The following is a 22654-nucleotide window of genomic DNA, read 5'->3' as shown; positions in this document are numbered from 1 at the left end:
TAGTTCATTTTATTTCAGAGGTTCTAAGTGATATAACACTTTCAGTATATTTTATTTTGTACTAAGGGAAAATGCATGAGTTATGGGTGTCTGTTATGTGCAGAAAAGTATTTGGTAGAAAGTTCATCCTTTTTTGCTGATGAGTAAACTAAACATTTTAAAATGTGTTTTTATTTGAAGAATGACATTTACAAAAATGGTTCTACAATGTTCTATTTTAAGGTGAGCTATTAAAAATATTGTTTATTGGTGATGTTGTAGGTATTGTTTGTTTTTGTTTTTGTTGTTTTTTAGTCTTTTGTGGAGGCAAAAGAGGCACAGGAAATGGATGGAGGAAGGGTGAATGAATGCAGTCATGATATTCAATACACACTAAGTAAAAAAAAGTAAAAAATTCTGTTTTAAATCTGAAAAATATACAAATACCTGTACCTGCTATCACTCTTAAAACTCCACCTTGTCCTGAAAAATCCTAACCAGTACACAAAATTAGAAAAATACAACATAGAAGTATCAGAAAGGGAAAAGAACCAAAATGTTGTTCAATTCATAGACAAACTCAAAAGAATACAAATTATTCAAGTAATAAAAATACCAGATCAATAAAAAATTCAATGGCCTTTTTATTTGCTATCCATAGATAGTTAAAATGCAATAAAAATAAGATGTCATTTGATACAACATAAAAAATGGTGAGCTTCTTAGGAATCAATCCAACAGAGGTCTTTATTAGTTATCCAGTATTGCTCAGACAGTGCCACAAAATAGTTTGAAAACAATACAAGAGGGGGAAATGTAGTCAAGAGTCCCATGTATAACTTACAAAATTAAGAAGTAGAGGATGAGTGAGAACATTGAAAGTGAGAACATCAATCAATATCTACTGTATTCATGAATGATTTTGTTAAATGGTTAAAAAGAAAGAGAGAGAGAAATAGATACTCTATTCATATCAGATGCTGGAAGTTGGAAGTTAAGTGCTGGAAACCATGCTCGTTATTAAATTTTTGTTGAAGGACTCTTCAATTCTTCCATTCTAACAGCTCTGGGAATTTTTTGTCTTATGGCAGCTCAACTCTGACCACTGCATCTTCACAGTGTCATCAATTTGTGTGTCTGTAACTCTTCCTATGGGATACCAGTTACACTACATTTAGGCCTGCTCTGAGTTTGACCCCATCTTAACATGATTTGATAAGCAAAAAATCTACTTTTAAATAAGGTCATGTTCACAAATATTGGAATTTAAGACTTTAAAATCTGTTTTAAAGGGATACAATTCAAGTCATAATAGTTATGCATGAACTTTATGTAGAAAATTATAATGATCTGTTGAAATGTAGGAAGATCTTTCAATGTGGAGAAATATTCAATATATAATTCAATTTAAACCAAATTATTGGTTCAATGTAGTTTCAACTAATTGAGAATTTAATTTAATTTTTGTTTGTGTTTTTTTATTCTTCTTTTTTAAATTTTATTATCTTTAGGTAGTTATACAAAAGAGTTGCCATTTAACAAAGCAGTTTAGGAAAACAGTGGATCTTGATCAGTAGAGTTTCTTCTTAGTGAAACTTAGTAGATTGTTTCCTAAGGTTTTGTGAAAGAATAAGAGGCCAAGAACCATCAGTACATTTCCAGCACACACACACACACACACACACACACACACACACACACACACACACACACACACACACACACACACACACACACACACACACACACACACACACACACCCTTAAAAGTGGGGGTCTACTCTAATACATGTCAGTATTAATGTCTTCTTTTTTAAATCTAGCATGACATAATTTGTACGATATGCTATTAGTTCTGTGCCATTGAGAAAGAAAGAGTTCTGGAACTCTGAACTGTGACACTATATCTTAATGAGAGTCTGTTTAATGAGTGAATTAATCACAACAGCTTCTCTTTGTTTTGAAATGTCTTTCCCTGTTTGAGATTAAGCCATCTCTCCTGCTTTTAAATGAATTGTTTTGTTGATGATAGGAAAGCTTTTGCATGCATCTTGTGACTTGTGACTCTCTTGATTTATTAGTATCTGGTATCATTTTATGTTGAAAAATTGAAATCATGGTCACTGTGTGATTCAACTTATATGAATTATCTACAGTAGTCTGACTTGTAGAAATAATTGACAAAAACAGAAAGGTAGTTGGGAGTTTAATGGCTGTAGAGATTCAGGTTTGCAAAATGGAAAAGTCCCAAGTATGTCAGGTATGCAACAATGTCTGTCTACTTAACACTACTAAATGGAACAGTTATAAACGATTTAAAGCATCACAAAGATGAAGATATGCAAACAACTGAGGGGTTCATTGACAAGTGAGTGGACAAGCATGTGGCAATGGGGGAGTTAGGGGTGATACTGAGAAGAGTGGTTTAGGTGGGGTCAGCACTCTGCTTGGACATGCTTTGAGTGAAGCACCAAAGGTTCATAAACCAAAATATGGTCTTTGGAATGACATTGTTGAGGCAATGGAACCTTTAAAATGTGAGGCCTGGCTGGGTATGGTGGCACACATACCTGTAACCCCAGAACTGGGGAGACTGAGGCAGAAGGATCATGATTTCAAGATTAGCTGAAGCTACAGTGAGACCTTGTCTCTAACTGAATAGATAGATTATAGATAAATAGATAGACAGACAGACAGACAGACAGACAGACAGACAGACAGACAGACAGACAGACAGACAGACAGATAGATAGATAGATAGATAGATAGATAGATAGATAGATATAGATAGATAGATAGACAGATAGATAGACAGCTAGTTAGAAGTAGGACATTCTTGGATGTGACTAGGTCCCCTGAAATGGGGACTCTAGAGGACTAGCCCTAGTTAGTTATGGTAACTAACCTGAGAACAGATTATCATAAGAACATTTCTGGCTCCTGAGCTCCTCTCTCCTCCTGTCTCATGATATGATCACTTCTGTAAATACTGCTGCCAATACAATGCTATTTACCCAAAGACCCTCACCACACACCAGAAAATTGACCAAGATTGTTCATCTTGGATTTTCAGCTCCCCAAATCTGAGCTGAATAAACCTACTTTCTTTACCTGTACCTTTCTGTGCTATCTTACAGAAAATAGAGGATGAACTGACATAAGCAAATCCCAAAAGAATGGAAAATATATTAATGACTGAAAAATCTCTTCCTGTCATTTTTGAAGTTGCTCTAATTACTGTTTTATTTTTCACTTCAATACTTTTAAAGATCCCATATATTAGACAAAGAAATTTTCTCATAACATGTTAATTTCTCTGGAGACAACCATATAATCATTTAAAACAACATGAACATATATGAGATAGAAGTTTCTACAGCTTATAAAAGCCTCTTTGGGGTAATAAGAGTGATGTGCTGACCATTCAATTTTAACTTTAAAATAAATGGTTTCCTTACCAAACATGGAGTTCTACACACAGAACTATCATTTGTGTAGGTAAAGAACTCAGGTCAAGTAAACCCCAAATATTATTCCTACCTTCAGTTACTGCAGGCAACTCTGGTCTTCTAGAAAGACCCTCAGCCCAACAGCAACTCCTCAGATTACTGCTTATTTGTAAGCAGGGATAAGAGGACAGTCTTCCTAAGATGACAGGAGGAGACAAACATTTGTGGAGTGTTTTCTGAGTACTTCTTAGGCATTTCACACCCACATCTTACTAATTCCAAGAAAACATGCCTCCAATTCCTTCCACTGCTCCCTTCATTACAAAAAAGAAGGGAACTACTTCTTCCTAACTCATACTCGGTGTCTGGAACAACCAAATATTACACCAAATGACATGTAATAAATGCCATTTAATAGAGGTAAAAATAAGGAAAAAACAAAAATAACTGCTTTCATTTGACTTAAAGGAAAAAATGCACCAATGTGCTTTACTACGTAATAAAATATCAGACAAGTGCACAGCATATTGCAAAACTTTAATACAATGTGGTTAAACACAATACTCGGATATTAAACGTTTCAAATATATAAAAATCATCTCCTGAAAGATCAATAGGCTTTCTATTGTAGCTTCTTGTAGTTACTTTTGCGTAACTTTATAAAAATTAACCCTCAATGTCTGACACTGATCATGATGCTTGCTTGGAAGTTTGATGTAAAATAATAGCATCTTGACAGTCAGCGGCTTAGATTATTCCTGTTCCCATCTTCAGAATCCATCATCAGAGGATTGTTCATCATCTTCATCCTTTACTTCTTGGTATTTCCCCAAACACTTCCCTTCTGGATATAGTTCTGCATTTTAATATTCAGTCTTTCAGCTAGGTTTTTGTGCTGCGAGCTTCGCTTGCATCTCCTCATAATTCTGTTTCTGAAGAGCCAAGGACTCCTTTACGGAGAGCAGTTGTGTAGGCAAATAGTGAAGTGGTAGGAGTCTCGCTGCAGTGATGTCACCAAGATGCTGCTCTTCTGTGATGCCAACAGGTTAGTTTTAAATGTATGTGGCAGGGGCACTGAGTTCGGTGCGTGCATATCTAGCGTTCCATGTGATATAGCTAGCTTCCATGTGCATATCTAGCTTCTTAGGAGTCCCACTGCAAAGGACTGTTGAATTCCCAGCACTCAGGTTTTCCTCTGAATGGTGTTCAACTTGATCTGCCAGCGTGATTCTTTTTAACCCGTCAATAAACAGGTTGTCAAGGCTGCAGGAAATGTCTTCCCAATCTGAAGCACAGGGCTGGGAGAGATGCTCAATAGCTCCAGACAAGGAAGGTCCCTTCGCGGCTGTTGGAAGCTGGGCCCTTGCTCACTGTGTCCTCAGCCTCCGGAGTGTCTTCGTGGCCTGTGTGAATAGGATTCACAGTCCCTGTTTTCTGGAGGTTGTTTTAGATGACTTTTGATGCTAGCCACAGGGGACCAGCCAGGAACTGGTGATGAAGTATCAAGTATCTGGACAGAATTCTGGGGCTTATCTCCACCCACATGAACTCCTGAAATCGCTTTTTGCCTTAGCTTATAGTCGAAACAAATAGGACGAAACAGTTCACTTTTCCCTCTAACCTCTTCATGTTCTGCAATAGCAGCTTTCAGTTTGTCAACGGTGCCAAAGGCCTTTTTACCTTTGTCAGGCAATCTGCAAATGCATTTTCTGTTCCTTGTGTAAAAGTCTCTCCTGGTGCCTCAGCATCTCCCGCTACTCAGTCAAACTCCGGGGCCCCATGTCCTCGGGAGCTGGGGGCTCGAAGCTGCGGGGCAGCGAGGGCATTCTGCGGGACCTGAGGTTGCCAAAGGCAGAGGCGACTCAGGGCACCGGTGAAAGTCACCATTCCCCCCGTCCCCAAGAACTGAAGAGGTTATTTTTTAAGAAAGATGGTTGTTTTAAATTTTGGGGTTTCTGGTTTGGGAGGAAAAATGGACATATGGTATCATGTTTGGATGCTGATAGAAATGATCTAGAGAAAAAAGTCAAAGTAGTTAATGTAGCAGAGTTTGGGCATAATTCGAAGGAACAAAGTGATATTTCACTTCCTCCGTTATTTTAACACTTTCCTGAAGGCAAAGCAGCCAAAGCTCTAACTGAAAGTTAGCGTATGTTACACATTTGCACTAAGTTGTGAATCTCCAGGCGGAGAATGATGGAGTGAGTACCAACTATTCCTACCTTCTCTGATTGAGAAGGCCTCCTATAATGTGCTGTAGTAAAGTTCAAGGCAGGATGGAAAATAATCTAAAAATAAAATGATATAGACAACAGAACTTGGGAGAAAATATGAAAGTGACCTTTAAATACGTGCCATTCAAAGAATGAGTGTTTATTTTATCAACACATTCCTCAGAAGAGAATCAGGATTAAGAGAAAAACCTAACTGGGCATTAATAACTGGGCCTGTAATCCTAACTACTCAGAGGCTGAGATCTGAGGATTGTGGTTCAAAGCCAGCTCCTGCAGAAAGGCCCTCCTGAGACTCTTATCTCCAATTAACCACTCAAAAACCTGCAATGGTGGGTACTGTGGCTCAAGTGGTAGAGCCCTGAGGTCAAGCCCCACAACTGACAAAGAAAAAAGAAAAAAAAGAAAAACCCACCATGAGTAGGTAGTTTTTTGATCAATTTTTCAAAAATGTAACCACATGTTTTGTACATATATAACATTTTAATAATTAAAGCTTTTAGGATTTACATAACTTAAAACCTATAATAATTAGAAATGTAAAAATATGGCCTAAGCACATTTTCCATTGGGATGTTTGTTTTCTTTTTGCTATTTTTTCTCCTTTTATATTCTGGATGCATTCCTCTAGCAAATAGGTGATTTACAATATTTTTCCCTGTCTGTTGTTTCTCATTTTGTTCACTTACAGTTTATAATCTATCTTTTCTGATTTTGATCATTTGAATTTTTATTGTTTTTCTTATTGATTCTCATTTTCTTTAAAACAAACTTTCAGTATTTTTATTCTATTTTACTTTCACTTTCTATGTAAATATTTTCTGTTGCAGTTTTTTACTTGCATTCATTTTTGCTTCCATTACATTTATTGTGTTTCTACTTCTTCTTACTTGAGATACTGGCTGATAGCACCGCTATATCTGAGTACTCCTCCATTCTAATCCACACAGTTAAATTGTATATTCTTTTGTAGGCATAGATTTGGCACATCCCACAGACTTTTTTTAGCCAATCCTGGGGATTGTAATCTGGACCTAGGCACTGTCCTTGAGATTCTTTTCTTTTGCTCAAGGCTAGCACTCTACCACGAGCAACATTGCCACTTCTGGCTTTTTTTCTGAGTTTACTGAAAATAACAATCTCACAGACTTCCTTGCCTGGGCTGGCTTCAAACTGTGATCCTCAGATCTCAGTCTCTGGAGTACAAGCCACCCATGCCCAGCCCCACAGATTTTATATGTTATGGTTTTGTAATTATTTACCTAAACATTTTCTAATTTTCACTACATTTCTTTTTGAGGCATGATTTATGGAAAAGTACATTTCTTGATTTCCTAATACATGGGAAATTCATAATTAACTTCTCATTACTGATTGCTGAATAAATTATATACCTGCATGTCTTTAATGTTTGTAAAATGTTTGAAGGAATATGTATATATCCTACATGTGGCCTTATTTATTAAATAATCCTTGTACACTTGAGATTAATATATATTTTGAGGACATACTTTATATGCCACAATTAACGTTAACTGATTTATTCAACACTTATTCATAGCACATAAGCATATGAAAAGATGAGGGAACTTCAAATTAAAACTACTTATTCACTTAATTAAATCACTTAAAAATCAAAAATATTATGACACCAAATATTATTAATAATGGACAATTGCCCACATAAAGGCTGGTGGTGAGTGCAGCATGAATAGTTTGGAAAACAATTCCTTCCTTCCTTCCTTCCTTCCTTCCCTCCTCTCTTCCTCCCTTCCTCCCTTCCTTCCTTTCTTCTTTTTTTGAAAAAATAAGAAAGGTAGTAAGAGTTGGAGTCTTAGTTCAAGTGGTAGAATACCTGCCTAGATAATCTCTGAGCTCCAACTCTATTGCCATTGCAGAAGAAGAAGGAAGAAGAGGAGGAAAAGGAGGAGGAGGGCTAATATCCTACAAAATCAATTTCATACTAGTAAAAGTTTCAAAACTCCTCCCTAAAAGTTTACAACATAGTTCAGAATAAATATGTAGCATTTATAATGATGAATAAATTCCAGAGGAAAATAGCTATAAATTAATGATAAAAAAATAAAAGACAATGTATGGCCAAGATAGCAAAGAGAATATTGACTATTGTTTTCTTATATAAAGTAATTCAGGCTTTAAAAAAGGCCACAAGCACTGGAGGTGTGTGGCTTGCAGAAGAACACTTGTTTCGACCCTGAAATCAAACTCCTGTAATGCCAAAAATAAATAAATTTAACCTAGAAAAGCAAAGGCAAAAAAGACATTTTAACATGAAAATTGATAGTATTATTAGCATATATATATATATATATATATATATATATATATATATATATGAACTTTGGAAATGGTAAATATGTGGACAAATACAAACACCAACACAGGATTTGCATATAAGAATGCAAACCCTAATCATAGAAAAGCTCCAATGGATGTGATACAATGAAGAGTCCAAGACAGTATTGTTAGAATTTAAGAGAGAGATTTTATTTAAAAAACACAAAAGAAAGCCAAATTTATAGGATGTCATCCTAAATGAGTTAACACCTAACAACCAAGAGTCCGATATAAAAAACAAAAATTGTTGATAGAACACAAGTAGATAAACATAGTATGAGTTAATACTCATCACTCTGAATACCTGGTGGAGGAGCCCAGTGACTTGGAGCAGCGCCTCTTAGCTACAGTCTGGTTGTAGTCCCACTGCCCAGAGGTCAAGGCTGGCAGCGACACGAAGAATACACAATGAGGAATGGATAATCTCTTCAATAAACAAAGCTGGAAAAACTGGATATTCATATGCAAAAGCATGAAATTGAACCATTATACTACAAACAAATATTACCTTGAAAGGGATTAAAGTCTTAAAGATAACTTGAAAAACTTCTAAAATTATACAGGGAAAATGAATTTGGCAATGGTTTCTTGGACATGACATTGAAAAATCACAAGTGGCAAGAGCAAAAAATAAACAAGTAGGACTATATCAAGCTAAAGACTCTTGCACATAAACGGATTAATCAACAAAATTAAAGTGCAACCTATGGAAAGAAGAAAGCGTTTGTGAACCATAAATTTAACAAACAAGTAATCCCCAAAATATACAAGTAACTCATATAACTCAATAGCAAAAACAAAACAACCCTCTAAACAACCAGATTAAAAAGTGGGTAAAGACCCTTAGTTATAAAGAAGATGAAAGTCAAAAGACAGTAAAATATCACATCATGTACTTTAGAATGGGTTACTGTATATTTTTTAAAAAGGAGAAAAATAATAAATGGTGTCAAAGTGAAGGGGAAAAAGGATTGGTACATCCACTATATGTAAAACAGTAAGAAGGTTTCTCCAAAAATGAAAAATAGGACTTCCTCTCTGTAGCAAAACCAGTTTGGGTATTCCTCCAAAGAACTGATGATCAATATGGCAAAGAGACACCTGTAATTCTGTGTTCTTTGCAGCAATATTCGTACATCATGCTAAGTAAAATAAGCCAGACACAGAGAGACTGATGTATGATCTCACATACACAGAGTGCCTAAGACAGTTGAAGTTACAAGAGTTAAGAGTAGGATAGCAACTATCTGGTGAGGGGGAAAGAATAGACAGACATTGGTCACAGGGTAGAAACAATGTCAAGGTGAGTAAGTCTGAGAGCATAAATGCCTCCTACAAAATATATTTAATAAAACTATATTATCTACTTGAAACTTGCTGAGAGTGCATCTTAAATGACCTCATCAGAAAAAGCAAAGTGAGATAGGATAACTGCAAGATGAAGACAGTATTCATTAGCTTGATCCTGGTAATCAGATAACATGAAATTATCATGTTGTACAGCTTAAATGCATACATAACTTTAGTGTTGTGGTACTGAGGCTATAACCCAAGGCCTTGTACATACTACATGTGTTCTACCGCTGTGTTACACTTGGGCAACCTCTCCCAACTCTGTTCTATGTGAACTTCAGGCTTGTGCATCAGATAGGAAAACTATAGACTTACAGAGACATTTTAAACCAATTCTCATAATTGTATATCATACAATTTCTGTGAGTTAAAAGCAGTGCTGTGTTCCTGGAGATGTTTTTGGAAACAACCCAACTATCAAAGACACAGGATTTGTAAATTCTTATATCCCTATTCAGGTAATAATATTTGATCGGTACAGAAAACAAATAGATGTATCTTCCAGAATTACAGTGGATTGTCATGAATTTAATGAAGTAGCAATTCAAACTGCAGGTATTTCTTCATACTGCTTTAATTGCGAGAACATTTTCTGGATGCTGCTAAACATCAGTGATCTGTCAGATGCTTTTTCCCTTCATATTCTTATTTATAAAGACTACTATATTGATATTCCTCTTAACTCCATTAAACTTTCACTTTCCTGTGACAAACAAGCAACATACATTCACTGTTCTACCACAGGACCATACCAACTCCCCAGCCTTATTCTAGATTGAGAGATACTTGAGAGATCTTTATTCCACAAGAAATCATACTTCTTCCTACCTATCTGTTATACAGACTGGGCATGTTAAGTAGGAACATAGGCTCCTCTAGACCAGAGGACAGCCAGCTATGACCAAAGTTCTCCTAATATTTGTTCTAATACTCATTGAAGCACAGCTACTTCTACATCTCCATATTATCTATGACTGCCTTCTTACTACAGTGGAAGAACTGAGAAACCAACGAAGTGAGTTACAAGGCCCACAAAGTCTGATTTATTTTCTGTTTAGACTTCAACAGAAAAAGTTTGCTGACCATTGCTTTAGACACATGAGAAGAATATTTGTCACACTGAGTGTGGGAAATTAATCCTTTCAGAATTCAAAGGACAGGGTAAGTTTTCCTAAGGGTCAGACATCTTGAGGACTCTCTCAGGATCAAATACACATCATTTGTCTCTGATGAAACTATCATTAGGATAAATTCACAATGCTTTAGGAATTCTCTGGATGTGCAGTAACATATACCTTGCTATGATAAATTATTTCGATCTTTTCACTCTGTAACCTGGAAACCTACCAGTGTCTAGTGGACCTCAGAATAGGAGGAGGCTGTTATAAATGCCAAGAACAAGGTTTGGAATTATCCTATCTGGCTAGAAACCACGGCCAACTGATGTGCTTTCTAGAGGCCAAGGAATGTAGAATGGTCAGTGGAAGAATATAGTTATAAATTCCAAAGAGAACACTGTGACTTGTCTGCCACCTAGTTATTTGGGGCTTCTTTTAGACTCTAGAGGACTTGATAGTGCTTCAAATCTCAGTAGTGTATGGCGATGGTCTTTGGAGTCTTGTTGGGTCTTTAAGGGTTAATCGCAGAGACCTTTAGTTTGGCACAAAGTCCTGCTATCGTTGCGTCCTTTGGAGAAAAAGATTATAGCTTGTTAGTAGGTGTTAGTCTTGGCCAAGGCTACTAAGTGATCATGTAATGTAAGTTGCTCATCTTTAACTGGGTGTCATTTTACATACTCTGCAGTGAAGGTAGAGATACATAGGAACTCAATCATCAAATGGAAGGGAAAGGGAAATAAAGCTTCAACAGATCTTGAAGGTACAAGTTAATTCTAGGAGGAAGTAGCTCAAATGCCTAAAGCCCTGTTACTGATACATTACCTCTCTCTCTTTCTCTCTCTCTCTCCCTGTCCATGTTCAGTCTTAAGGAGGTCTACCTATCACTAAATCACTGAGGAAGATTAACACATAGAGGCCTAGTTTACAGATTTTTCTGCATTATGTTTATTTTTAAAAAATCATCCTAAGCAGGAACCAGCTACAAAACTCAAACTCTTACCTGGGGCAAGTGTAAAGGACAACAATGAAAGGAAATCTGAGGCAGACTTTTAAGGGATGTATCAAGATGGTTATGTTATTTATAAGAAGAGATAGCCATAGGTACATGTCTTTGCTTAATCATGAGTGGGGAATTCTTGGAATTCACACCACTGAAAGTTATTGTGGAAAATACCTCAATAAACATGATCCTTATTTCAGTTCTTGTGGATGTAGACCCAGAAGTGGGGTTATTAAGCCATATGGTATTTCCAATTTTATTTTCTTTGAGGAATATAGTGTTTTATATAAATGATCTACCAATTCACATTCCAACCCATTGTTTATGTTTTCTACATCTTTCCAAAGATTAAACTGTTGCTTTTTATGGAGGTTTCTATTTACTTTTTAAATTATTTATTTTTATTATCATTAAGTAGTTGCCATTTCAAAAAGCAGTTTATGAACATAATAGATCTTGATCAATGTCACCCCTTTTAACATTCCCATCCATCCCTCCCTAGTCACCTACTCACCCCTTCCCTCACTCTTTCTTTCTCTCTTTTCTTTCTTTCTTCCTTTCTTTCTTTCTTTCTTTCTTTCTTTCTTTCTTTCTTTCTTTCTTTCTTTCTTTCTTTCTTTTCTTTCTTTCTTTCTTTCTTTTCTTTCTTTTCTTTCTTTCTTTCTTTCTTTCTTGCTTTCTTGCTTTCTTTCTTTCTTTCTTGCTTTCTTTCTTTCTTTCTTTCTTTCTTTCTTTCTTTCTTTCTTGCTTTCTTTCTTTCTTTCTTTCTTTCTTTCTTGCTTTCTTTCTTTCTTTCTTTCTTTCTTTCTTTCTTTCTTTCTTTCTTTCTTTCTTTCTTTCTTTCTTTCTTTCTTTCTTTCTTTCTTTCTTTCTTTCCTTCATTTATTTTTGTCAGCTGTAGGGTTTGAACTCTGGGCCTGGGCGCTGTCCCTCAGCTCTTCAGCTCAAGGCTAGTGCTCTACCACTTGAGCAAGTACCACTTCCGGTTTTCTAAGTGGTTTATTGGAGATAAGAGTCTCACAGACTTTCCTGCCCAGGCTGCCTTTGAACCACAATCTTCAGATCTCAGCCTCCTGAGTAGCTAGAATTACAGGCACCCGACCTCTCACTCATTAATTTTGCAGGATATACATTGGATTCCTGTCTGCATTTCCCCTCACTCCTTCTCCTTTTCATTTATCTATAATTTTCCCCTTGACTCTACCCCACCCCATTGAAGTACCTGCTTCCTGGTGTTTTATTTTGCCAAATATTTTTTGCTTTCTAAGGATTTGCACTATTTGTGATCTCTGTTGATTCAAAGTATGTTACTTAGTACAATAGTCAATCTAAAAGGTGTGAGATAATATCTCAGTATAGTATTGGTTTGTATCTCCTTGATGAGTAGTGTTATTTAGTAAATTTTATACAGTGCAGGTCATTTATATGTCTTTTTTTGGAGAACTACCTATTATTTTTAAATTGGACTTTATTGTGAAGGTGATGTACAGAGGTGTTACAGACGCATATGTATTGTAGTGAGTACATTTCTTGTCAAACTACCTATTTCTTTTGCCACGTAAAAATCAGGTTTATGGAGTTGTACAAGCCCCATTTATATTCTTGGTAGTGGACATTTGCAAACAACTTGTCCACATTTTGTTGGCTTTTTAGTTGCTGGGAAGGAGCATTTCCATTTGACTTAGAACCATTTGGCTATTTTCACATTGGCTGCCCACAGCTGTGGTATCATATCCAAGAAATCCTTGTCAAGGCCAATGTCAAGAAGATTTTCCACTGTTTCTTTAGAAGTTTTACAGTTTGGAGGTTTATGTGTAAGTCCTTAATTCATTTTTAGTTGACTTGTACATGGCATAAGCATCAGATATCACTCCTTTGCATCTAGTTTTTCTGATAATTTTTGAAGTAACTGTATTTTTTTTCAGTCTATACCATTAGCAACCTTGGTGAGAATCAGTTTTCCTTGCTTGTCTGAGTTTATTTCTGAGATCTTTATTTTATTTTATTGATCTATGTGTTATTTATAAGCCAGGACCTTTTAGTTGTTTGTATTATAGCTTTGTAATATATTTTTAAAAAACAAAAATTTGATACCATCAGCTTAGCTCTTCTTGTTCAAATTTTTTTTTTTTTAGCTATTTGGAGTCTTTTGTGGTTCCATATAAATTTTAAGAATTTTTTTCTTATTTTTTAAGTGTCATTGAGGACTTCATTGTAGATTATTTTGAGTAGTATAAACATTTTAACATGCTAAAATTCCAATCTATAACCCTGAGTGTCTTTCCTTTTACCAATATTTTGTACTTTTCAGTGTATAAATCCTTTACTTCCTTATTTTATTCTTAATATTTTGCTATCATAAATGCACTGCTTCCTCAAATTCCTTTTGTGATCATTAACTATTACAAGTTACTCTTATATGTTGATTTTTGTACCCTACATCTTTGATCAAAGTTTTTGTTAATGCCAATAGGTTTTAAAAAATATTTTCAAGGTTTCTACATGAGATATTTTTAAAATTTTTTATTTTGGGTTCTTCTTGGGCCCAATGATCATAAAAAGTTTATTATTTAATTTCTATATGTTTGTGAAATTTTCCAATTTCCTTCTGTTTGTATTTCTAATTATACTGTATTATTTTTATGAAATATACTTGGAATGATTTGTCTTATTGTGTGTATATGATTGTGTTCAATCATATTATGTATGTATATGTGAGAGAGAGAGAGAGAGAGAGAGAGAGAGAGAGAGAGACCTAGAAGGTGAGCTATTCTTGAAGAATGTTTTATATACTTTTGGATAAAATTTTTATAGTATGTCTGTTAGATCATTGTCTATAGTATTTTTTTAGTTTTGTTATTTTCTTTTTGAATTTCTGTCTGGATAATCTATTTATTATTATAAGTGGTGTATTAAAGTTTTTATTAGTGTATTGTCTTTATTAGTGTATTGTAGTTTTTCAACACAGACTTATAAAGTGTCTATGCATTTTGGATATATATATATATATATGTATGTAAGTATACACACATACACACATATATAGTTGTTGTGCCTTCTTACTGAGTTGACTCTTCATCATTATGTATTTTATAAATCACTGAATCCATTCAGCCACTCTTTAATCAATGGGTTTGATTCATTTACATTTAAATTAGTTATGTTTAAGATGTGAACTTAAGCTAAACATTTAGGGGTGCTCATTTAGTGGTCCACTTTCAAAAGATACAGAGGCTTATATTTCCTAATATGTGACTCTACTATTTAGCTGATCACCTTCATTCTATGTCAAAGCCTTTATGGCAAATCAGTAAATGAGCTGCCCTGCATTTTTTGAGCCATTCTGCCAAATTAAGCAAACCAAGGGAGGCATAGTTGGAAATCCAATTCACAGCAAATCAATCCAATGTGGATGAAAACCTACTGCTGGCAGTTGGGGCAGTCCAGTAAGACTAAGCCATTACCCGGTGAGATCTAATGTTTTTGTAGGTAGATAGTTTCATAATTTTTTCATAATTTAAAGGAGACACAGCTAGGTGCCATTGGAGAATTGTGTGAGTATAAAGAAAGAAACCTTCCAGCGGCAACAGACATATGTAATCTTTTGTAGAAAGAAGGAACAAGTGACTTTTGCCTATAAATGAGCGTATTTCAACCCATGATGAAATGCCTGTGCTCAGCTGGACCCTTATGCCATGATATTTAGGAGAAGAGTTTCAGTCTGTCTGTTGTCTGCAGCTCTCATGGTGGGAGCAGCTTTGTCTTGCTTTTCTGCACCTTACATCTGAGCCTCATTTCCAACACAACAATAGATTCCAAACCCTGTCCTTCACCACACAGCCTACATTTATTTCTAATTAAAAAAAACTAAAAGCCAGAACAGAATCTGACAAATAAGTTGTTAATTCTCAGAGAATTTCTGGTATATATTTATTTCTGAATAATAGAAATACTTAAGTTCATATAGGAAATTTAGTTTACCCAGTAAAATTGCTTTGAAACTCAAGACTAGCAGTGGAAATTTTCTGAGATAAATTTAGTAAATAAAGATAGAAATCCTTGTTTCTACCTTTATTTACTAAATATACAGGTGGACCTGTTGCAACAATGAGAAGTACAAGTTGTCATGTCGAAAACGAGCTTTACAACGTTGGTATGGGGGGGGATGGGGGGGAGGCTGGGAAGGGATGTGAAGGGTAAACAAAGGAGGAGGTTGCAATGATTGATAAGAAATGTACGCATTATCCTGCCCATGTAATTGTAACCCCTCTGTACAGTATGTTCACAAAAATAAAGTAAAATATATATATTAAAAAAAAGATAGAAATTCTTGAGCCACTGGATCTCAGAGTAACAAGTGAAACTCTATTAAAGGCTAGAAAAGTCAGTCAAAATGTTGAAAGACACAAAGTATCTTGGACATGATAAGTTATACAGGACTGTAGACATTCACACAGTGAGACCAAAGAAGGATATTTTTAGGAGAGAATCACAAAAGCTCAATAACTATGTGCATATGTCATATAAAATGATGTTTATTGAATTGAACTCCAGGATAGTAACAAGAGGGATTTTTCCTTCGTTGTTGTTTTTGTTTTCTATTACTTTTGTCCTGTTTGTTCATTTATCTGTCTTTGGGAGGGTAAGAGGGGGGCACAGAAATGGTAGGACAAAGTGTGAATAAATGTAGCAGTGATACTCATTAGACACTATGCTGAAAATGAATTATATACCTTGTGGGGGAGGGCAATTGGAAGGGAAAAACTGGGAGAAAACAAGGGAAGAGGAGACACTGATCAAAAAGAAATATACTCATTACCTGACTTATTAAACTGTAACTCCTCTGTGTATCACCTTTACAATAACAATAAAATTAAAATAAAAGATACTTTTTTATAAAAAGGAGTGACTTGCTGTTAGAACTAGGATAAGCCCACAAAATATTTTGATCTGGTATCAGTTGGTCAGTAACAGGGAAATTCTTTTCAGCTAGAGCTGCTTTTAGAGCTGCTTTCTCAAAGCCTAGAATTGAGAACAATGCATGACTACTGATTATTTGTGGCTAATGAATATAAAATTTAATGTTCTTGGGATGGGAGACCAAAAATAATAAAATCATGGAAACTCAGCATAATTTTTAACATGGACATAACCATTCTGTATCTGGATTTGTGAAAGGGTATTAAAACAGAAAGGCAGAGGGCATTGACGATGCTGCTGCTTCCCAGGGTGAGGAGGTGGTGACCATGCACAAGCTGTAGAGTTGAAATCATGACATTTACATCAGTTTCTTACTATTCTTGGGATTTGCAGATGATTTCATCTGCAAAGTGAATTTCTTCACTTGCAAAGTGGGCATAATTATATGTTTTCTTACCTTGCAAGATCAACTGAGCTTGACTCGAGTTTGGTATTCATTTATTCACCACTTAAACAATAGCTTTGAAGTTATTCTCCTGTACTATTTCCTTAGATCACACAAATTAAGACTATGTTCACTATCTGGGCAGACCTAAGAAACACACTAACTTTTGGTAAGTTATCAAACCTCTTTTCTCATTTCAAACCAAGAAAACAAATAGCTACCTGTCATTTTTTAAAGATTGTTGTGATCGTGGATAGAAAGTCATAAATAACATGCTTAACATGCTGCTATTATTTTAGCAGGAAGGCACAAACAAAAGGAGTCTGTACTTAGAGATATAATCAGACTATCTTTTTTTTTTTTGGTCGGGCTTGAACTCTGGGCCTGGGTGCTATCCCTCACCTCTTCAGCTCAAGGATAGTGCTCTATGGCTTGAGCCACAGCGCCACTTAAGGTTTTCGAGTGGTTTATTGGAGATAAAAGTCTCACGGACTTTCCTTGCCTGGGCTGGCTTTGAATCTCGATCCTCAGATCTCAACCTCCTGAGTAGCTAGGATTATAGGTGTGAGCCACCGACGCCTGGCTTTGATCAGACTATCTCTATGATAAACGAACTTCTACAGCAGTCTTTAAAGAATGAGTGACTGTGGGGGAAAGTTCATGCAGATAAGGTGAGGGAACAACACTAGGAGTCAGAAAGTTAGGTTTAATTGTCTGCAGTGCTTTTCATTCATATAGGAACTAAGTGGTAGTGTTTGTGTGATATGGATGGACTCAAGCTCATCTGCTGTTGTGCTACACAGAAGGGTCATTTGGTGGCTAGTTTCCTCTCCTAGAATTTCTCAATTGTGAGCTCTTACCTGTCATTAATTACTTTATTGTGGGACTCCCTTTGTGTATGTGTGTGTATCTATTATATATGCATATATACATATATAATAAACACACACACATATCACTCCTTGAGAGCTGACATGGGATTTGCTTTGTATATGAATTCCTAACTAGCATAGGACATGGTACATAGTCAGTATTCAATAAATATATACATATGGAACAAACACAATAAGCAGTATAGTTGAGTTCAGGACAAATCATAAAATGGAGAGAAGTAGGGAATGACAGACTTTGGTGAGTGCCAGACAAGACTTCATAAGCAGTAAAATCCAGAGAGTTAGGGTCAGGGTCTTTGTGTTATCCTTCCCAAGTGCCAATATTTTATTTTGTGCAAAATGATGTGTTCCAGTAGTCCCTCAGGATCTAGAAAATATTAGCTGTTTACCTTTGAAGCTGAAGAATGTGTTTTCCTACAGCTGCTGATTTATTAGTGTTACTTTAGTTATACAAACCTTGTCTGTCTGGGCTAAGTAACAGCTTAAGCTGGAAGAAATGCATTTTCTAAACTCAAAGCTAGAACACATAGTGTAAGTGTGCTTAAGAGAATAACAGAATGGCATATTTGACAGGGCAAACCATATTGGAAAATTCTTGTAATCTCTAGCTGCAATTGCATAGCCTGTTACTTCTTTGTGCTTAGAGACTATGTAAATTCCTCAGAAATCCATAGGTTATGACCCTAGGCTGACCAGAGTGGGTTGGAAAGGGGAAGAAAAACAGTACATGGTAAATTTTCATGCCTCTGAATAAGTAAAAGAAAATCCAAGCCTTCTTTCCAGTGAAATAACACAGTGTGAAGTTCCAGAAGGAGAGGAAATAAAAATTAGGGAAGGAAAGAAGGACAAAAGCTCATTGTTGATTGCAACTATGGATGCCTGCTGGGCTCCTTTCTAATTTCGTGGACTTGAGATCATCCCCAACTCTTTGAGTCTTGGTTTCTCAATAGAAAAATGGAGCAAAAACTAATTTCCTGAAAGTTATGTATGTGAAATACCTTGTATAGTATCCACAAAGAACATAAGCAAGTTAAGTTTTAAATAAGTAATAACTTCTATTATAGAACTAAAAAATCAATACCAGAAAGAAATCAAAGGAGAGAACAAGAGGAAGACTGCAGATGGAAACAAAGGATTAATATCTAGAACATAAGCAAATTACCAAGTGGTAATTTGGGTTACCAGAGCCAGACTCAGAGAAGAGAAATTGGACATAGGAAGGTGATGTGATCACACAGGTAGAATGACTTTAAAACAAACAGGCAGACGTGAGACGTCATGAAATACTAAAACAAGATAATTATAGCAAAATAAACCAAGAGCAGTCCTCCACAAATATACATAAAAGCATCATTTCAGATGCTAGTCAAGAGCTCCAGGCTTTACAAAAACAGAAATAACAGATGGCCCTTCCATCTCAACCTATGATAAGAACAAGGAATTCAAAAAGGAGCTTTGTATGTAAGTTTGATAACAAACATATGTATTCTCCTTCATTCTTCTGTTTTTCTTTACCACTAGATCTATTATTGGTAACTTCTAATGAAAAGTATTTATAAAGGAAAATAAGCCAAGTGCCAACAGCTCTCCTAGCTACTCTGTAGACTGAGACTGGAGGATCATTCATTGTATAAAACCAGCCTGGACAGAAAAGTCCTGTGAAACTTTTTAATTACTAAAATGCTGCAAGTGGAGCTGTGGTTCAAATGGTAGAATGTTAGCCATGAGCAAAAAAAAAAAATCCCTCAGGGACAGAGCCTAGGCCTTGAGCTCAAACTCTAGGATCAGCACAAAAAAAGAAGAATTTTCTTTATATAAATGCAATATTATTTAACTTCCATCATTATTTATCCTTCCTCCCTTTCTTTCTCTCCCTCCAAACAGTCCCATGATTGAAATCATGTTTTTTTCTCTCTGTGTCTCTTTCTCTGTCTCTCTGTCTCTCTCCCTCTCTCTCTTTTTCCCCACACACATTCTGTATATTTCTTTTAGGTCTATATTCTGCATATGAAAAAAATCACCTTGTCTTTCTGAATTTGTGTTCCTTAACTTAACATAGTGATATTCAGTTTCATCCATTTTTTTCTGAAAGTGATACATATCCTTTTTCTGTATGGCTGAGTAATACTTCATTGTGTATGTTTACCACATTTTCTTAATCTACTCATCAGTTGTAGGGTACCTGGGATGCTTCTATAGATTGGATACTATGAACAATAAACGTGTACATGTAAATGTTTGATGTGTACCCCTTTGGATACATGTCCAAGTGTGGTGTGGCATGGTAATTCTCTTTTATACACTTATACGTACTGTGGATCTTCAATGCAGAGTACACAGACTTATGCAAAGTCTGAACTCTGCTACTTCTAGTCTTGAGAAGATGCTATGACAGAGCTTGTCATCAGAGACTGCAGAGACTGGCAAAGGTGTTCCTGGGCTAAAGCCACTCTCCATGCACAAAGCTCTGCTAACTTTCTTGTTTATTTTAAATATTTTTTATTGAGTAGGTAACTTAATGGAATCAAGTAATTCTGCTTTTCACATATACCTACTTTATTTAATAATAAATCAAACACTTGATTCTGCTAACTTTCTTTTGCTGACACAACTGGGTGACTGTGCCAAGTCTTTTACATTTCTAAATTTCATATTTTTTAAGTATAAAATAAACATTTTTCCATCCTACCTCCCCATCTCATCAATTTATAACATCTCATCAACTTATGATGATAATCAAGTGAAATAAAGTAGGTCAAAATGAAACAAGGATAAAGATCACAGTCCTTGAATAGACTTAGGCCAATGAATCCAAAATATCTCAAGCAGACATCTGGTCAACCAGTTTAAGTTCACAATATGAGGCAATGAGATGATGTTGCATGTACTCAGGAGACAGGGAACTTTCTGGAAGGAAGGGGAAATGGGATAGATATGATAACGCATTATCACTCTCCCTCTTGGTAATACTGAAAGTAGTACCTTCTTTCTCTGATTAAGCTCTAATGAGTCATAGAAAATTAATATAAGAGGAAGGAAACTGCTCTGGATGGAGATCTGAGAATGCAGTTTTATTTACAAGTTACAAAGCCACTTTTTATAGTTCATGTGTTTTTTTTAATTTGACATTGCCTTTCTGGGTTATAGAATATCAAGGTATCCCTAAATGTTGCAAATGAGAAAAAAGAGGCTGAGGTAGGTATTTGAGCTGCTTAAGGTCATAGGGAGAAAGAACCTAGCCTACAAGTTGAGTGACTCCAGCCACAAGGCACTGAGTCAAGTTGAATGACATGAAAGTTGTACATAAAAAATGCCCTCCACCAAGCCCTATTACTTTGCACACCATTTTTAGATGTCTGCACTTAGAGTTCAAAGAGCCACCGGTTTCATTTTTATCAAACTATAGCATCTGGATCATTGACTTCTTTTTAGCATTTGCTTGTCATGAGGAGATAGAATCTGAATAAATGCTTTCATTTGGAGTTCAATTGCGTTTATTCGCATCTGCAGACCGCTGATTAATAAAAATAGAAGGCTCTTCATACAAGCTAAAAAAATATGCTGTTTGACTTCCTGTACTTATAGTTAGTCATTCTATAAGACTAGACAAGGAAGGCACACAATCCCCAAATATTATTAAACCTTTTTAGAGGAAAAAAATATGGAAGGAAGTGCATGAGATTAGCCTCTTAGCACACTCATCCCCTAAAGGGAAACAGAAATACCATTAGAGTGAAAAGTCACAACAGCTACTTGCCATAAAATTATCAGGAAGAATCCATTTATTTTCTGTCTCTTTTCTTTTATGGTTAGCAAATTGGCTGGAGATGTTCAGAGACAAAGAACCTGACAGGTGTCTGACCTACTTACCCAGAAAAGAAGCACAGTCACAGAGTCAAGGAAATTAGACTCACAACACAGCTTTGAAGGAGATGGAGGAGATGATTATATTCTTACTCTTGGGGAGTTCTGAGCTTATTGATGGTCCCAATAGTCTCTGATCTACTGTGGTGACAGCCTTATTATATCTCTGACAGTACTTTCATCACACAGAATGACACCAGGGTGTAGGGGAATGCTGTCTGCTGGTGGTATAGCTAGAACCCACAGTCATTTTAGTTTGTGTTCTTGGCCTATCTTCCCAGGAATTTAGGAAGAGGGTAGTAACTGATCATTTTCATATTCTGAATTTTTTTCCGAAGTTAAAATAACAAATCTTTGTTTTTCTAATGCTGTTCTCAGAGACAATTCTCTTAAGTGCTCTATACAATGAATCTAAAAAAAAGTAGAGACATAGTTTTGGTGGAATCACAACACTCTAGAGAAATGTCATCCAACCTGGCTCAGTGTTAGATGTGGTTTAATGGAGGTGAAGGTAGTTTCTTTGGGAAACCCCTTTGTACAAAGGGGTTTCAATTCAACAAATCAGATTAGGAGTACAATGTATCTTGATCGATGTCACTCCTTCTATCCTTCCCATCCACATGCCAATTCTTTTAAAAAAATGGTTGATGTTATCTAAATAAAATAGAGGAAGCTCAATAAAGGGAGTTTCTCTGCTCAAGACCTTTAATACTTGAGAAAGTAAGGTGTATTCAGAGCTCTCTGGGAAAGTTACTTATGCTTGGCTGGTTTACAGAATTTCATGTATGGTGCTGAGGATGTAGGATGCTATTCACTGGGGTTGTGAATTTCTGAGTGAATTTTGAGGAGATCCATAAGAGAATAGCTACAATATCATTATCAATTCATTTAAAACAATGATATTGTGCCATTTGTAAGGAAATGGGAAGACTTAGGAAAAAATTCTATTAAATGAAGTAAGTCAAGCCCAGAGAAACACTAGTTGCATGTTTTGCCTCACTTGTGGTAGCTAGAATGTGCCTATAAATCTACCAGTAAATACAC

The 22654-nt window shown here is 35.7% G+C and overlaps 1 pseudogene; it reads right to left on the bottom strand.

Moving 5' to 3' along the window:
• Nucleotides 1-4198: 4198 nt before the first annotated feature.
• LOC138835484 (DNA-directed RNA polymerase II subunit GRINL1A pseudogene) lies at nucleotides 4199-5254 on the bottom strand (annotated as a pseudogene).
• Between the last annotated feature and the right edge of the window lie 17400 nt (nucleotides 5255-22654).

Source organism: Dipodomys merriami, unplaced genomic scaffold, assembly GCF_024711535.1.
Source record: "Dipodomys merriami isolate MVZ:Mamm:240054 unplaced genomic scaffold, mDipMer1.0.p SCAF_24, whole genome shotgun sequence".
NCBI classification, from domain to species: Eukaryota; Metazoa; Chordata; class Mammalia; order Rodentia; family Heteromyidae; genus Dipodomys; species Dipodomys merriami.
The sequence above is the reverse complement of the archived record's forward strand: the minus strand, read 5'-3'. Positions and strand labels throughout refer to the sequence as shown.